The sequence below is a fragment of the Ornithodoros turicata genome, chromosome 3 (assembly GCF_037126465.1).
Source record: "Ornithodoros turicata isolate Travis chromosome 3, ASM3712646v1, whole genome shotgun sequence".
Lineage (NCBI taxonomy): Eukaryota > Metazoa > Arthropoda > Arachnida > Ixodida > Argasidae > Ornithodoros > Ornithodoros turicata.
This window is the reverse complement of record NC_088203.1, coordinates 101,276,871-101,291,996: the sequence shown is the minus strand read 5'-3', so window position 1 is coordinate 101,291,996 and position 15,126 is coordinate 101,276,871. Positions and strand designations below refer to the sequence as shown.

Sequence of the window (15,126 nt, the reverse complement as noted above, 5' to 3'; positions counted from 1 at the left end):
GCCTCGTCTGAGGCCTATTTTACGCCTCAAAGTGAATTTATTATTATAAGCCGCGCGTATAATCGGGTCATTACGAAACTGCTATACACGCTGTGGAGAGAATACTCGTAAACGTTGCCCGAAAGAATAGTGATGTAGCAGAATCCCGTTACGTAATCCACACCACAAGTGCAGGTGAGAACCTCTGCACTGTTTCGGCTGAACAAGCATCTGGGTTCCCTCCGTCATGTGATAGCGCCTGTTTACGCGCAACATATGTGCACTTTGCAGCGCGTGAGTCCACGCCCATTCTGGTGCCAGGTAAACGAAAACGACGGATTCCTTGAAAGGTGAGCTCACAGTTTGAGCTTTAACATTGTGGCCCCACTGCCCGATGTTTATGATAATTGTGTTCTCTCGCTACAATATGCTCCAGTTGCACAATGACATAATATGTAATCGATATAATCTTTCCCTCAGCATCGATATAATCTTGTTTCTCAGCATCAGGTCAAGCCAAATACAGTGTGGGGAAATACCACGTGGCTATGTAGTGTCATTGAAACATTATTATTATGAGAAACTCGTGACATGTCTAATGTGTATCAGCGGAACAAGAGTTATGTTTAATTTATCGTTCGATAGCTTTCTGGTGAAATGTGACAGAAGAGCAAAATTTCTTGTGGGAGTTTCACAATGACGGTACTACAGCCGTGTCCTTGACCTACGGCAGAAGTGAATATAATATTTGTATATTCACTGCACTGGAAAAACTCAAGGAGAAGAGGCTGTTGCCTATATGTACTGCACGCCATATTTGGGATGCGTGGCTTAAAATCGGCGCTAATGACTCGCCCTTCACATCAGCAACACAAAAAAGGACATAAACAACACGAAATATGCGCGTCCGAAACGAGCCGAGGACGCCTGCAACAGCACGTACACATTAGGTAGGCACGGTGCATATTGCTAAGGATATGCGCAGGATTGTGATCTCAGGGGAGGGTTATTTATTATTTTTTTTTTTTTTTTAATTCCGCGTTAGCGCCGCGAAGCACCTGTGGATATGAGTGGCGTACAGACGCGGACATATGGAGAGAGGACAGCAGGAAGGAGTGGGGGACAGGGGGGGGGGTTAGTATCCCACAGCAGGGGTGACGTCAGTATCTGCTGGCTTTTCGGGCTTTTTCAGCCTTTCTAACGGGTTTGGAAGGGAGGGAGGGGAGGGGGGGGGGGTTCTGGAAAGATTCCTGCACTCTAGAAACAGAACTTCACCGCATAGCACGCTATGCGCCAACCATTGGCACGAATGATAGGATTATCGCTTCTGATTCGAAGAGAGAGAAGGGCGTATACGCCTCTTTGTGTCCATTATCACATATCGAATCTGACACAAAAAGGCGTACGCCCCCTTCTCTCACTTCCAGTCAGGAGCGATAACCCTATCAGTCGTGGCAATGGTTGGCGCACAGCGTACTATGAGGTGGAGTTCTGTTTTTAGAGTGTGCACGTTACATACACTCTTAAAAATGAACTTCACCGCATAGCACGCTCCTAGTCAACCATCATTGCGAATGATATCGTTATCTGCCCTGATTTGCTGAAAACGGGAGGCGTACGCCTTTTCTGTGACAATTATGAACAGCATAAGTGTCACAATAAAGGCGTACGCCTCCCGTTTTCAACAAATCAAGGGAGATAACAATATCATTCGAGATATGGTTGGCTAGGAGCGTGCTATGCGGTGAACTTCATTTTTAAGAGTGTAGGCACGTCATCTTCCTCGAGAGTGGCCACAGGCAGGGGCGGATCCAGGATTTTTCTGAGAGGGGGGTCCAGCATATACCAGCATGGTAGATGTACGATCTAGGTCAATTAAACACTATGTGAAAACAGAAATTGAGGATGGGGTCAGGACATCCTGACCCCCCTCTAGATCCGCCCCTGGCCACAGGAGGGTCACTGTGGCGTCGCTCGTGGTCACAGCTGTTTCGTGAGGAAAAACCACGAATTATGATTCATATATCAAAAGCCAAGTACTGGTAATGACCTAGCTCCTATCACGCGCACAACAATGCCGGCGCAGCCCTTTCTACAACTTTATTCTGTCGGGAGCAATTTATTTATTTATTTATTTACAATGAAAAACTAAAGATTGAAGAAGAAAATGAATGATAGGAAAGAAAGAGAGGAAGTAGTAACCCATCGCCCATGCCCCGTCCCGCGCAAGGTATCTCAGGGGAAAGGAAGACGAAAAAATAATTTAGAAAAAATAAGAATAAAAAAACTCCACTGTCCAGCAGGGCCACAGCGAACGGTACATGCGCCAAAACTAAAAAAAAATAGAAAGCAGCGTTCATTTTCCTCCACGTATTATGATCAATTATTGTTTTGTTTTGTTTTTAAATAAAAATATAAAAAATAAAAATAAATCCTCCTATGTCGGGAGCAATTGACCAATATTATACTATATTGCACAAAAACGTAAAAAGAACCATACATGCACTGCCTCCAGAGACTTTCAGACCGGTTCACAGAAGGCGCCACGCTTACTGGGCAGTACCAAAGTACGCGCGCATGCGTTGTCTGGTCGACTCGCGGAGCCGTTGGCAGCCGTTGAGAACGAGGCACGGCGAGCGAGCCCTCCGTACATTGCCAGGTGTTAGCCGGCCTCTCGGGAGTAACTCGCGTTGACCCCGCGTTACCTTTTGCTTTCGTGTAGCAGTGCATACCTCACGTGTCTGTGCCACCTTGGTCGTGCAAAAGCAGCCTTGGATTTACCCCTTTGGATTAATACACTCTCGCCTTGGACGCGCTGGGCTCCTCGAATTTCATGTTCAGGTAAGCAAAGGTCGTAGTTTTTTGGCGGGACTTTGCTCCCGTCCGTCCTCAGGCGAGGGGAGAAATTTCGAAAGGGAGCGAAAAAAAAAAAAGAAAAGAAGAAAAGAAAGAAAGCAGACGAACGTTTGAGAAACGGCTGAGGCGGGACGACCGGTACGTTCGTTTCAAGTGTCGTCTGCTTTGAATACATACACGCGAGTTCGAATAAACGAAAGCTTGAATTCGGTTCAGTCAAAGTTAAAGAGAATAGCTCGGAAGTTGCAGGGGAGTACCAGTTGATGTTCGTGCACTATTGATTCTTGTGACAGGACGTGTATAGCGAATAAGAAAGGACGGTTGTTCGTTAAACGGGGTTTTGAAACGCCGCGCTCCCAAGACGAATAAACTACTAGTGTCATGAAATATGGGCGAACGAGGGACAGACGAAGTGTTGAACGGTTGGCCGTGCGAGCAAAAGACAGCGAAGGAAAAAGAGTTACCAAAGATGGAAACGACCGTTACTGGTAAGGGAACTTCGATATACTGGAATGTCACACCGCGGTTGTGCCCCGTATGACCCATACGTTTGCCTTGTGCAGGTGTTTGTGATGGTAATGCGATTTGTGATTTGGATTTTATTTAGCAGCTACAGCTGCTACTTTTTTTTAAAGAGCTACGCGCGTCTCGGATACGTGCATATCGTATTTTGCCGTTCGCATGCACGTATATAGCGATGGGTAGCCGACACTCGATTCGTTTCACAGCGTTTTGCCATCGGACTACTGATAGTGAGTAGACTGTTTCACAGCCGCAGGATCTTGTTCTATATTATGTTTTTAGTATACTATGTCCTTTACTATGTTCTATACTATGTTTATGTTTTATTTTACCGCATAGCACGCCCTGCGCCAACCATTGCCACGAATGATAAGAGTTATCGCTCCTGATTCGAAGAGAAAGAGGAAGGGGTTGTACGCCATTTTGTGTCGATTATCATATATCACGTGTAACATCACGGTACCATTACCATTTTTTTATCATATATCCAAATTGACCTAAAAGGGCGTACGCCCCGCGTGCTATGCGGTGAAGTTCTGTTTATAAAATGGCCCCGATCTAATTAATTCATTTAATTAATAAAGATGGCTGCTTCACTAGAGCTTTTTGCTACTCTGACCGTCTTCACTTCAAAAGATGCCGTTTACATTACTGTCTCCACACAGTGCAAATGCACACGTAAAGAACGCTGTCGTTCGTAGTCACTCAAGTGAAAGTGCTTTTCCGTCATCCTTCGCCTATGAGAACGTCCTGTGAGTCGACCAGTAGGAAATTCCCTCGTGTCGCGTACATCCCCATTCAGACACTAAGTTCTGCTGCTCTCCATATGCACTCTTAAAAATGAACTTCACCGCATAGCACGCTGCTAGCCAACCATGTGTGGGCTTACGAAGACCACATAATTTTCACTGCTGTTCACGTACCTTACCTATATTAGTGCATCAGTTCATCGTAACTCTGGTTTTCCTTGTCGACGGACTCGTGTACAAATTAAAAGAAAATATGTGTCTCATCGTCGGCGCTACAGCCCATATCTCCGTCTTGTTAGTGGCAGTCGGAAGCCCGTGCGAATACGCACACGCTATAGCTCCTGCACGGACGAATGGAGCAGGCTATGCCACTGAGACCGCACGAACAGGCAGATGAGGAAATCGTGAACGAGACGTAAAGAAGGCGGCAGTCAACATGGGCTACTGCTAAAGAATGAACAAGGCGTGACTTTGTCACTATTATTCGGCTCTAACTTAAATAACCTGCGCGTTTTTGACGCCTTTTTTTCTTCAGCGCGTGCTCGTGGAGTTCACTGTACGAATGAAAGGCACGGGCTGTGTAAGCGGCTTTGAGTCTTGTGTAGGTGTTATGGTTATGACACTTCTCGTCGCGCCCATCACGTGACAATTCTTCTCGGGTCGGTGCCGCACTAAAGGCTAGATTCACCAACACCGGTTAAGGGTTGATCCGCGATCAAGCGTCCCTTAACTTGACTCAACCCTCTTTCTCTAACGTTGGCTAGCGTTACTGGAATTCACTTTACGTCATCTAAAGTTTTCGAGAAAGAATTGACAGCTAACTTCAAGTTTAGGAGACGCTTGATCTTGGTTTATAATTCCTTGGTGCTGGTGAAACCGGGCCTAAGTCGTTCAAAACAGAGTACGGCGGCGTAGCCTATGCTTTGCAAATCACGGAACAGTTTGTGGCCTTTGTAACGTAGCGCCATCTAATGGCTGTGGAAACCATAACTTTAGAGGCTAGCTGTGATGCCCTCCACAAGCAGCGCCGATCACACGGGGGAGGCGGGTAGACACCACAGTCGTGTTCAACTTGAGAAGGAAAAGAAGTCTAGTCCGTCTGCTCTCAAAATATTACTGCGCCGCAGATAGGATGGCTGGGCACGAAGACGTCACTCTCCCTCCTCCGCCAGATAATGTAGTCCAACCATCACACTCACTCTGCTTCCGTATTGGCCGCTAAGATAAGACTGGCCGCATGACACTACGTGGGCGTAGTTCCCTTAGAAGTCGGCCCAGGACGCACATTCACCGGGGCGTTAGTCGTGACGTTTCCCACCTCTGTGAGGCCGACAAGGTGAGCATTTTCACCGTCATTACCACCACCACCACGTCAGCCCTCCCCCCATGATGGCGCTGTAGTAGTTCTCCTGGCGCGCTGTTGTGTCTCCTTATCTTCTACGGCGTATGTAGACGACGGACTAGATTTCTTTCTAGACGGACTAGAGGTAGACAGTCGCTCCCCAGACCTCTATCGTAATCCACTTTATTCTCAGTGATATGTCTCCCTTCGCTAAACAGAAAGACTTCTACATAGACGACGTCCTTGTGCAGTTTCTTTCCTAGATTAAACTATCGCATAGTTATGACCGTTTGATCTCCATGCTTTTGCCAAAGCCAGCCTACTTTAACGGCCCATGGCCAGGGACGTTGTCCACTGTCCACAGAAAGCGTACATTTCGTCATTCTGTCTCTACGAATTGAAAAGTTCTGGAACGTGATTTCATGAAATGACGTTAGTTAGAGCGGCAGATTTCTTTTTTTAATTCAGTGTTAGCACCGCGAAGCAACTGTGGCTATAAGCGGCGTACAGACGTGAACAGATGGAGAGAGGACAGCAGGAAGGAGTGGGGGACGGGGGGGTTAGTATGCGTCCTAGGCCGACTTCAGGGGGAACTGTGCCGACATTCGTCTGGAAAGCCTTCGGAAAACCCATGGAAAACCTCAGACAGCACAGCCGGTGACAGGGTTCGAACCCGTGTCAACTCCCAGTCTCGCCGTGCGGCAGAAATGATTTGTACAAATTAAACAAACGTCTCGTTTCTTCTCTCTCTCTCTTTCTTTCTGTGTTCGTGGAGGACGGGGTGGGAATATATGTTTATTCAAAGAAAAGATGAAAGCACAGCAACAACGCCTGTACGTTCAACTGCACTCAAATGAAGCGACGTTTCTTTCCGAGCATCTTCTATTTTTCCAACATCGTGTCTGCAACGAATTATAAAGATTTGCAGCGCTGGAAACCGAAAACACTGATAACACAGTTTTCCCAGGCTCTCATCGTTCAGCGAAAAAAAAAAGTGTATGTGCACGCAAAAAAACGAAAAAAAAAAACGAGAGAGAAAGAAAACATGCCAGCCAGCCAAACCACTGATAAGGAAGGAACACGCATATTCGAGCGCCTACATTTCCCATTCCCTACTGACAAAGATAAATAAAAGGCAGCAACAGCAGGACTTTTAGATAACGTGGACCCACGTACACACATACATTATACATACTGGACTCTCTCAGCGTTGTAAAATCATTCACAAAACCTGTCAAACAACGGCGCCGACGCCAAGTTGAGAGACAACGAACTCGAGCAGACGAGAAACCAACCTGATAGAACCAGGCGGTTAAAAATTGAAAATAAAAATAAAAAAAGCATAAAACCAAGGTCCAACTGTCACCGCCGCATATGTAGCGGAGGAAACCAAACAACACGGACTTTGCGATAAGTAACCGGAGATGAGGAAAGGAGGGGAGATACGGTGGAAAGGAGATGCTCCGATTCCAACGTGACTTCTTTTCTCTGTTTTCACTCGTCCCAAACGGCGTACGCGTTGGAATGCAGCGAGTTGGCTGTTCCAACCGGTTGTTCTTCACATGCCCGGAGAAATAGTTGATGGTTGCTCCTCAGAAAGTGCTTCCATTTCATTTACCTTTTCTTTTTCTCGAATTCGTATCGGTGTAAAAATCTCAAGTCTTAGTTCCTTCGAATGTTATTCTTGGCGAGGAAAAAAAAAAAAAAAGAAAGCTGTTTACGGGGTGTCAAAGTCCACGCCGTTGTTCACGCGGAAGTGAGCCAGAAAAAGTGCTGGAAAAAATGAGGTTTCTGTTTTGCTTGGGGGAGCTCGGTGAGGGAGTATAGTCGGTGTAGCACTGGTGTATCGCAGTGCGTGCCTTGCTGAAATGGGTTGCGGTATCGGCTAATTTGCATGGAAAACTCCGTGGATGGACATCTCAAACTACGTGACTGCATATGGATTAAACACCAAACAAAGAAAGGGGGGGGGGGGGGGCTCGAATCCTGTTATCTATTCGCCCGAAATCTTCTATTGACAAATGTGGTCAATGACTTTCTGTAAAAAAAAAAAAAAAAAAATTGAATATGGAACACTGAATATGCTACACTCTTAAAAATGAACTTCACCACATGAGGGGGCGGGGCGGGGGAGGGGTACCGACCCCCGTACCGAACTTCACCGCAAAGCATGCTCCTACCCAACCATCGTCTCGAATGATGTCGTTATCTGCCCTGATTTATTGGAAACGGGAGGTGTATGCCTTTTTTGTGACACTTATGATGTTCGTGATTGTCACAAAAAAGGCGTACGCCTCCCGTTTTGAACAAATCAGGGGGCTTAATCGCTTCATCGTCGTTACGGTCGTTACAAGCTAACGGGTGGCGGGAAATTCAAAAAGGCGTGCGGGAAATTTAAAAAGGTGAGCACGTGATAAAACACGTGGACGGCGCTCTTCGCGCGATACGTTAAGGCCGTGGTACACGTCACGCGCAATGTGTCACGTGCCCACCTTTTTGAATCTTCCGCCACTCGTTAGATTGTAACGACCGTAACGACGATGGAGCGATTAAGCCCCCTGGGCAGATAACGATATCATTCGAGATGATGGTCGACTAGGAGCGTGCTATACATTGAAGTTCATTTCTAAGAGTGTAGAACGAGTGGAACTGAAAACGTGTGATAGGATACGATGGAAAGAAGAAGAAGAAGGAACAAAAAAATCAAACTGCTTTTCATTTTTAGGGCGACATAGCAGTAGTATTTTTGACACATGTGGGCAAGCTTGCGCTTGTCCCATCCTATACAGTTGGTCATACAACATAAAGTGGAAATGTCAATATGCCCACACATACCACCCGACTAACTAGCATGAATCTGCAAGTGACTTTGGATATTTATTGGACACTGACCAGACAAGGACCAAGCCCTGTTTTAAAAACCTGAAAATGGAACCTAGAAAATGGAACCTGTACTTTTAAGCTGAATGTTCATCACTGCTTGTGGAGAGGGTCACCATTTTTGTCTTTTTTACTGGCCGCTGGTCCAGTATGCTAGGTGAAAGATGACTCGCTGTCACTCAATAGAGTTGATAGAGGTCGTTTTATGTCAGTACTTTCACCACTTCGCTGCAGCGCTAGGCGTTTCGGCCCCTTCGACACACACCGCGCCATTTGCTGCACCACAGAATGACTCCTCATGTCTTCATCAGGTCTGAGGGTCTTTGAAGAATCGTCAAGAGCTCTCTACCCTCTCGTTCGCCCGTCAATGTTGCCGATTCTTCCTCTTGGGCATCTTCAAGGTGCTCCACTGCATCCGCAGGAGATACAGTACTGACGGCATTACCCTTCTGCCTCGGACCGAATGCCCTCGCAACCCAGGTCAGCATACTGGCACTCCGAACCATCCTCAGTCATTGCCCGAGTCTCGGTTAGCTCGGTTTCAATATCAGTCTCATCAAACGGGTCCGATGCCGGAGCATCTTGTTGGCTAGCATGTTCCACGTTTTTAGGAGTGACTGTGTCTTCGTGACTCTTGGAGGAAGTTCCCCGCATCACGACGGCTTCTGCAAACGTTTTCCGACGAGTGCAGTCCGCCGTATAGCGTGGTTCTTCTTGCATTTCTTACACCGAGACTAGCACTCAGACGTCTCGTGTCCAAATGCTGAGCGCCTATCACAGAAAGGCTCTTTGCAGTCAGACCGGAAATTCCCTGATTTCTTGCATCTGCTGCATACCCGCTGAACACCAGCGTATAGTCGCACATATCGCGATGATCCAGGACCCGCAGGAAATTGGGGACGGGATTCTCTTCTTTCATATGAATTTGTACGACGCGGTTACCGTTTCTGACAGTGGGTCTGGTCTATACCGTGAATGCACGTTCCAATTTGACAACCTCTCCATACGGAGCAAGGGTGCGCAGCAGGTACTCATCCGGGACGAACCCTGGTAAGTGCGTGCGAACTACCCGAACGAGACGGGGACCTAAAGACAACCAGAGGTGACTCTTTGCCGCAAACAACAATGACACCCCGAGCAAAAGACTGACTCAGGGCAGCTGGCTTGAAGACGGTTACTTGGAAGAGGTTTCCGCCTTGGTGCTGACACATGTACATCTCATCTAAGCCGACTACTTCAGCGGTCGCATCGGTGACGTCGATCAGGGTCGCTTCTACAGGTGCCCTGACGTTGAATGCCAGACTTTTCGTTGTGCAGAAGTTTGACGCTATACATTGATCGCATACAATGGCACACGACTATACCGCGGTGCTAGCAAATTGCTCGATGGCTACTGATATCCAGTCAATCACCATCCCTTTTACCGCTCACCCGAGTAGCATTCTGCTATATCGGTAAGCGAACAGTCATGGGCAAATAACGTTATTCGTCGAACGACATATGACCTTCATCAAATCTAAGCGTACGTTTGGTGCGCCCTACAGTCACTATATAAGTGCATATAAATATGCTCATAGTTGACGATGAAAGATGAAAGTCACTGAAAAGGTTAGCCAGCTGTAGGACTTGAACCCACATCTTCAGGATTGCCGGTCCAGGGCTCTACCAATTGAGCTAAGCTAACACGCCTTCCCAGCGACTTTTAGGGTGCGTCATCTGAAGGGACAAACCAGCCACTCTCTCTCACTCATCCTCCTTTCACTCTTACATTGTTTGCTCACTCATACACACATTCATACGGCGGGATCGACGCAGGCGGCAACTGATGAACATGAAAGAACTGATGTTCTGAGGCAGGAACAACATAGAAGGGACAAAGCCTCAGAGCATCAGTTCTTTCATGTTCACTACCAAGCTTATAGTGACTGTAGTGCGCCCCTCTATCTTTTAATGGTGCTCTAACGACGACGCGCACTACAAAGCTGTGTGTGTGTGGCCTTTTGTCGAGCACGGTGACACCATATAGGTATAGTTCTCTAACTTCATGACAACACACACACATGCTGAGGATTGTGTCGACCTTTGTAGTCACGAGTTACAAAGCGCACACACTGCGGAGACTCGTCTGAAGTGAGTGCTTTTGAGCCAACTCGAGGTGACTTGAGCGCAGGCTCCACGAGCAGCCGAAGGTATAGGTTGATCACTGACGCGTGCTACATTTCGTAATTGCAGCGTGCGAGAAGGAAATTGCGCGTTTTTGTTGTAATTGCGCCTAAATGAGGGTGCACTTAGTGGAGCGTGTTCAGCAGGGACCTTGCTCACGAGTCGCATAAGCCGAACAGACAAAAGAAAAAACAAGAAAAACCCAAAGAAAGGCAAATAGATCGCTTTGCACTTGGTATTTTAAAAGACTATACGCTACCATGATGGCGCTGCATTTCGTGCGCACTTTCCCAAACCCTGCTGCCGCCAACGTTATTGTACCCGTGAGGAAATTCGTCAAAACAACGCTAGACTAACGCGTTCACATGCTTTCTTACTTTGCTCGAAGTAACCATGCAAAGGTGTGACATTAAATTGCAGTCAATTACTTACAATCGGATTTTTTTAGCCAGCGCTTTCACTGTGGTGTCGACGCTGCTGTATAGTAACTTCCAGCTTCCGCTCTGCCAAGCACTCGAGCCACCTATTCGAGGCAAAACTTGCTGGTGACGTTTTACTGTATCTGAAAATAGCCTTCAATCGCCTTTGTCTCAGTCGCACAGCGCAATGACACGCATACCTGCGAAACCGAACCCGGATATACAGCGGCATTCGATTTCGCTGTTTGTCCCAAAGGAATCTATAAGGTAACACCCTGTATGATGTTCCGCTGGACCAAAATTTTGAATTCAGCGTCTGCACGTGACTCTACATTCGCATAAAACTAATTTAATTAATTTAATAATTGGGTGTTTACGTCGCGAGACAACTGAGTTGCATAAAACTGCAAGTAATTTCCAGAATCAATCGACTAGCCCGCTAAACTCGCGCAAACTCAGCTCACGCAGGTGTGTTTAACTAGCTAAGTCGTGTTTCAGACACAAGCTGTTTTGAACACGATTGAAAGTAATTGGAAGATGAAAAATAAAGCTGTTACGTTGTTCTCAATCAGACGTAAGTGGCCTGTAAGTTGAGCAAAAGGCAGCATTCTATTTGGTTTCGTATGGCGGGAGAAAAAAAAAAAGGAACCCATTTACTCGATCGCCTTGCATCAAGCATCTGGCACAGCTCATGAAAGAAAACCATCATGATATGGACTGGGCCCAACGGTGCAATGTGCCAAGAATTATCCTACCAACAACGAAACAGCGGCACACATTACGGTTTGACTGAGGGACAAACTGGAGCCCTCCATCGGTTACGTGCTTTCGGTTTGTGCGTCAGATTACGTGCCACGGAGCAAAGAACGGAATCTGCCGAGGGCGGTATAGATATCTCGGGAGAAGGACAGTCGACCATAAAATCCGATTAAAATAATTGGCAGCGTATCTCGCGCGGCGATCTGAAGCATAATGAGGAATCACGGAACAGACGTGTTCTATAGTCCCACATTGCTCGCGAATGGTTACTTTAAATAAATAAAATAAGTAAAATAAATAAAAAAAATCTCTTTCCAATGCACCAAACTACACTCTTAAAAATGAACTTCACCACACAGCACGCTCCTAGCCAACCATCATCCCGGGTGATATCGTTCCCTTACTTGATTTGTTGAAAACGGGAGGCGTACGCCTTTTTGTGACACTTATGCAGAAATGTTAATTGTCACAAAAACGCGTACGCCTACCGTTTTCCACAAATCATGTGAGAGAACGATGTCACTCGGGATGATGGTTGGCTTTGAGCGTGCCATGTGGTGAAGTTCATTTTTAAGAGTGTAGGAATGTGCCAGCCGAATCCGCGAATCCTAGGCAAGGATTCGAGATTAGGGAATCCGAATCCTACAGTCTTAAAAATGAACTTCACCGCATAGCACGCTCCTAGCCAACTATCATCTCGAATGATATCGTTATCGGATTTGTTGAAAACTTTTTTGTGACAATTGTGAGCAGAATAAGTGTCACAAAAAAGGCGTACGCCTCCCGTTTTTAACAAATCAGGGCAGATAACGATATCATTCAAGATGATGGTTGGTTAGGAGCGTGCTATGCAGTGAAGTTCATTTCTAAGAGTGTAGTGCCCAAAACGGCGAATCGAATCTTTCAAATCCACCAACCACGTTTGTTCCTTTCTTTTTTAAAATTGGCGCCTCCAGAGTCCGCCGAAAGCCTGATTGGCCGACGGGTGTTTTCTTGTTTCTTTGTTTACATTGCTCTGTATTGAAGGTATAGTTCAGGCAGGAACTGTTACATTACACGTTTAAAAGTACTATGGTTTTGCCTTTGTTTGTTGCTTTGGCTTTACGGATATAATTCAGGCTCGAAAATTTATGCCTTTCTTGTAGTCGATGAACAATGTGTTAAATAAATGAACTGTGTGGGTATATCTTCTCATGAAACTGAACTATTATGTTTTTTTTTGTTTTTTTTTTTATTAAACAAATGTATCATATTCTGTTTCAACACACTTTTCAGAGAAGGTTTTTTTTTCTTAGCTTTTTAAACTGTTTTTAAAGAAAGGATTCGAAAGATTCGTCAGATTCGTGGATTCGCAGAACCTTCCTTGGATTCGGATTCGGATTCGGATTCGCAAAATTCTGGATTCGTCCCATCTCTACCCCAAACCAACTTTAACGAGACGAGAAGCAGACGGAAAACGACGTGCCTGCCAGTTCAAGTTTCTGAATACCCGCCGACCGAAAAGTTGACGGCCCGATGAAGAGTGGCCCTATTCACGGTGGCGATTAAAAAAAAAGGAAGGCCAATAGAATAGTGCGGGAAGACGCCACTCAGTAAAAAAAAAAAAAAAAATGTGTGGATAAGGTTGATACATTGTAGCGACTTCATCCCAGCGTAATCTTCAGAGATATGATGCTGAGGGAGAAAATGGATGCCAGTTACGCGACAGGGGTCCTTAATGCAGCAGGCTTACGAGTGAGAGAGAAAGCAGTAACAAAAATCATAGAAGGTCATTTTCTTATCGTATTTTCTATCTATTTCATCTTTTTGATGTTGGTTCCGACGGCACGAAAAGCAACATTTATTTAGGTTTACCGTGCGTTTGTGTTATCCGTGGATGAATTGGACCTGTTTAGAAAAAGCAAGCGCTACCTCTGTGTCTTGGCATCGAGGCGGAAGCCAAGCGCCACCTGTGGCATGCAAGGGCGCATGGGAACTTATGGCGCCCTCAAGCATTACGAGACGGCCAGAGGCGGAGGTAGAGGAAGAGCAACAACATCCGCACACAGCAACAGCGGCAGCCGGGCTAAACCATAACTGAAGCAGACGACGGAACAGTGTCGCTCAAAGTTCCCATGCTGCTTTGCGCCGCGCACTTGGTGGCGCGCGCATCTTTGTAAAATCGTCTGTTCGACAGATTCTCGCTGCTTGCACACATTCCAATATACCCTAACAAAATATTTTACTACATGACTGCTACCAACATTCAGTTTGCTCAACAACTTAATTTGACGATGATGACTGCACTGTTAAAACAGAACTTCACCACATAGCACGCTCCTAACCAACCATCACACCGAATGATATCATTCTGTGTCATGATATGTTCAAAACAGGCGGGAGGCGCCTATCTGGGACAGATTATCTTGTCCCAGATAGGCGCCTGCCCCCTGTTTCGAACAAATCATGACACAGAATGATATCATTCGGTATGATGGTTGGTTAGGAGCGTGCTATGTGGTGAAGTTCTGTTTTAACAGTGTGGGGAGTTTCATCGCCAGGGTCGATACCCTACAAATTCACATAGTGCGCCTCTTTTTTTTTTTTCAATCCTGATGCATAACAGTTGGGACACCCTGTATATGCAATCGCGGGCAACAACAACAACAACAATCGAATTATGAACGATTATATCGTAGGAACGATACTACGTAATATATCCCCTTTTGGGCTGCGGTAGCCACCATCGCCGCGGTGTGACAAATTGGACGCAAACATTTTCTGCGCCACTTACTTCCCGCCTCTCCGCCATCGCATCTCCCAACACCTCTCGTACGGCGAAATACAAACAAATAAAATCAACGACGATTTCTCGACGACCGAGACCACGCTAAAAATGTCAGGCCCGACGAGCGTATCAAATAAATCCTCCCTTCTCAAGTAGGCGTTATGCTCAGCATCGCACGCCGAGTGGCATAAATATCTATGAGGGTCTCGCAAGCGATGACAGAAGGGAGAGACTAAAAGAGGATGTCGTTGACACGGATCATAGCTTTCTACAGCTTGCCATCGCAGTACAAATGGAAGGAATTCAACGCGAATCGTTTTGTGCTTGGCTCACTACCGTCTTTCGAAAAAAAAAAAAAAAAGCTAGGTGTTCTTTAGAGCGCTCTACTCTTTGAGAGAAAGAGTGATGGCGGACAAGTTTCCGCCAAACAACACGCTTGATTGCGGACTCCGGAGTCCGCCGAAAGCCTGTGTGACCGACGGCCCCCGGGGCGCGCCAAAACCGCAACATAAAGGTCCGATATGACACGTTTAAAAGTAACACGGTTTCGCTTTGATTCCTTCTTCGTTTTATGGAAGGAATTCAGATTCGAGAGTTTACGTATTTCCTGTAGTCGACGGACAACATGTTAAATAAATTACACTTAATAGGAAGAAGTATATACGTGTATGTTTTCTCCTGAATGTGAGC

General features: G+C 46.2%; 2 protein-coding genes across 5 annotated transcripts in view; one reads left to right on the top strand and one right to left on the bottom strand.

Annotated features, from left to right (window-relative positions):
* The window catches only part of LOC135389010 (cell adhesion molecule 4-like), a 596,648-nt gene that overhangs the window by 574,606 nt on the left and 6,916 nt on the right, over nucleotides 1-15,126 (bottom strand). The window lies entirely within an intron of this gene.
* LOC135389011 (uncharacterized) overlaps nucleotides 225-15,126 on the top strand; it is a 45,468-nt gene continuing 30,566 nt past the window's right edge. The window contains exons 1-2 of one of the 3 annotated variants that reach the window (XM_064618923.1): nucleotides 273-329; nucleotides 2,702-2,820. The gene's annotated coding sequence lies outside the window, so the exon portion shown is untranslated. Of the gene's footprint in view, nucleotides 330-2,585; nucleotides 2,821-15,126 lie in introns of those variants that run through there. The other 2 variants (XM_064618924.1, XM_064618922.1) reach the window with 2 other exon arrangements.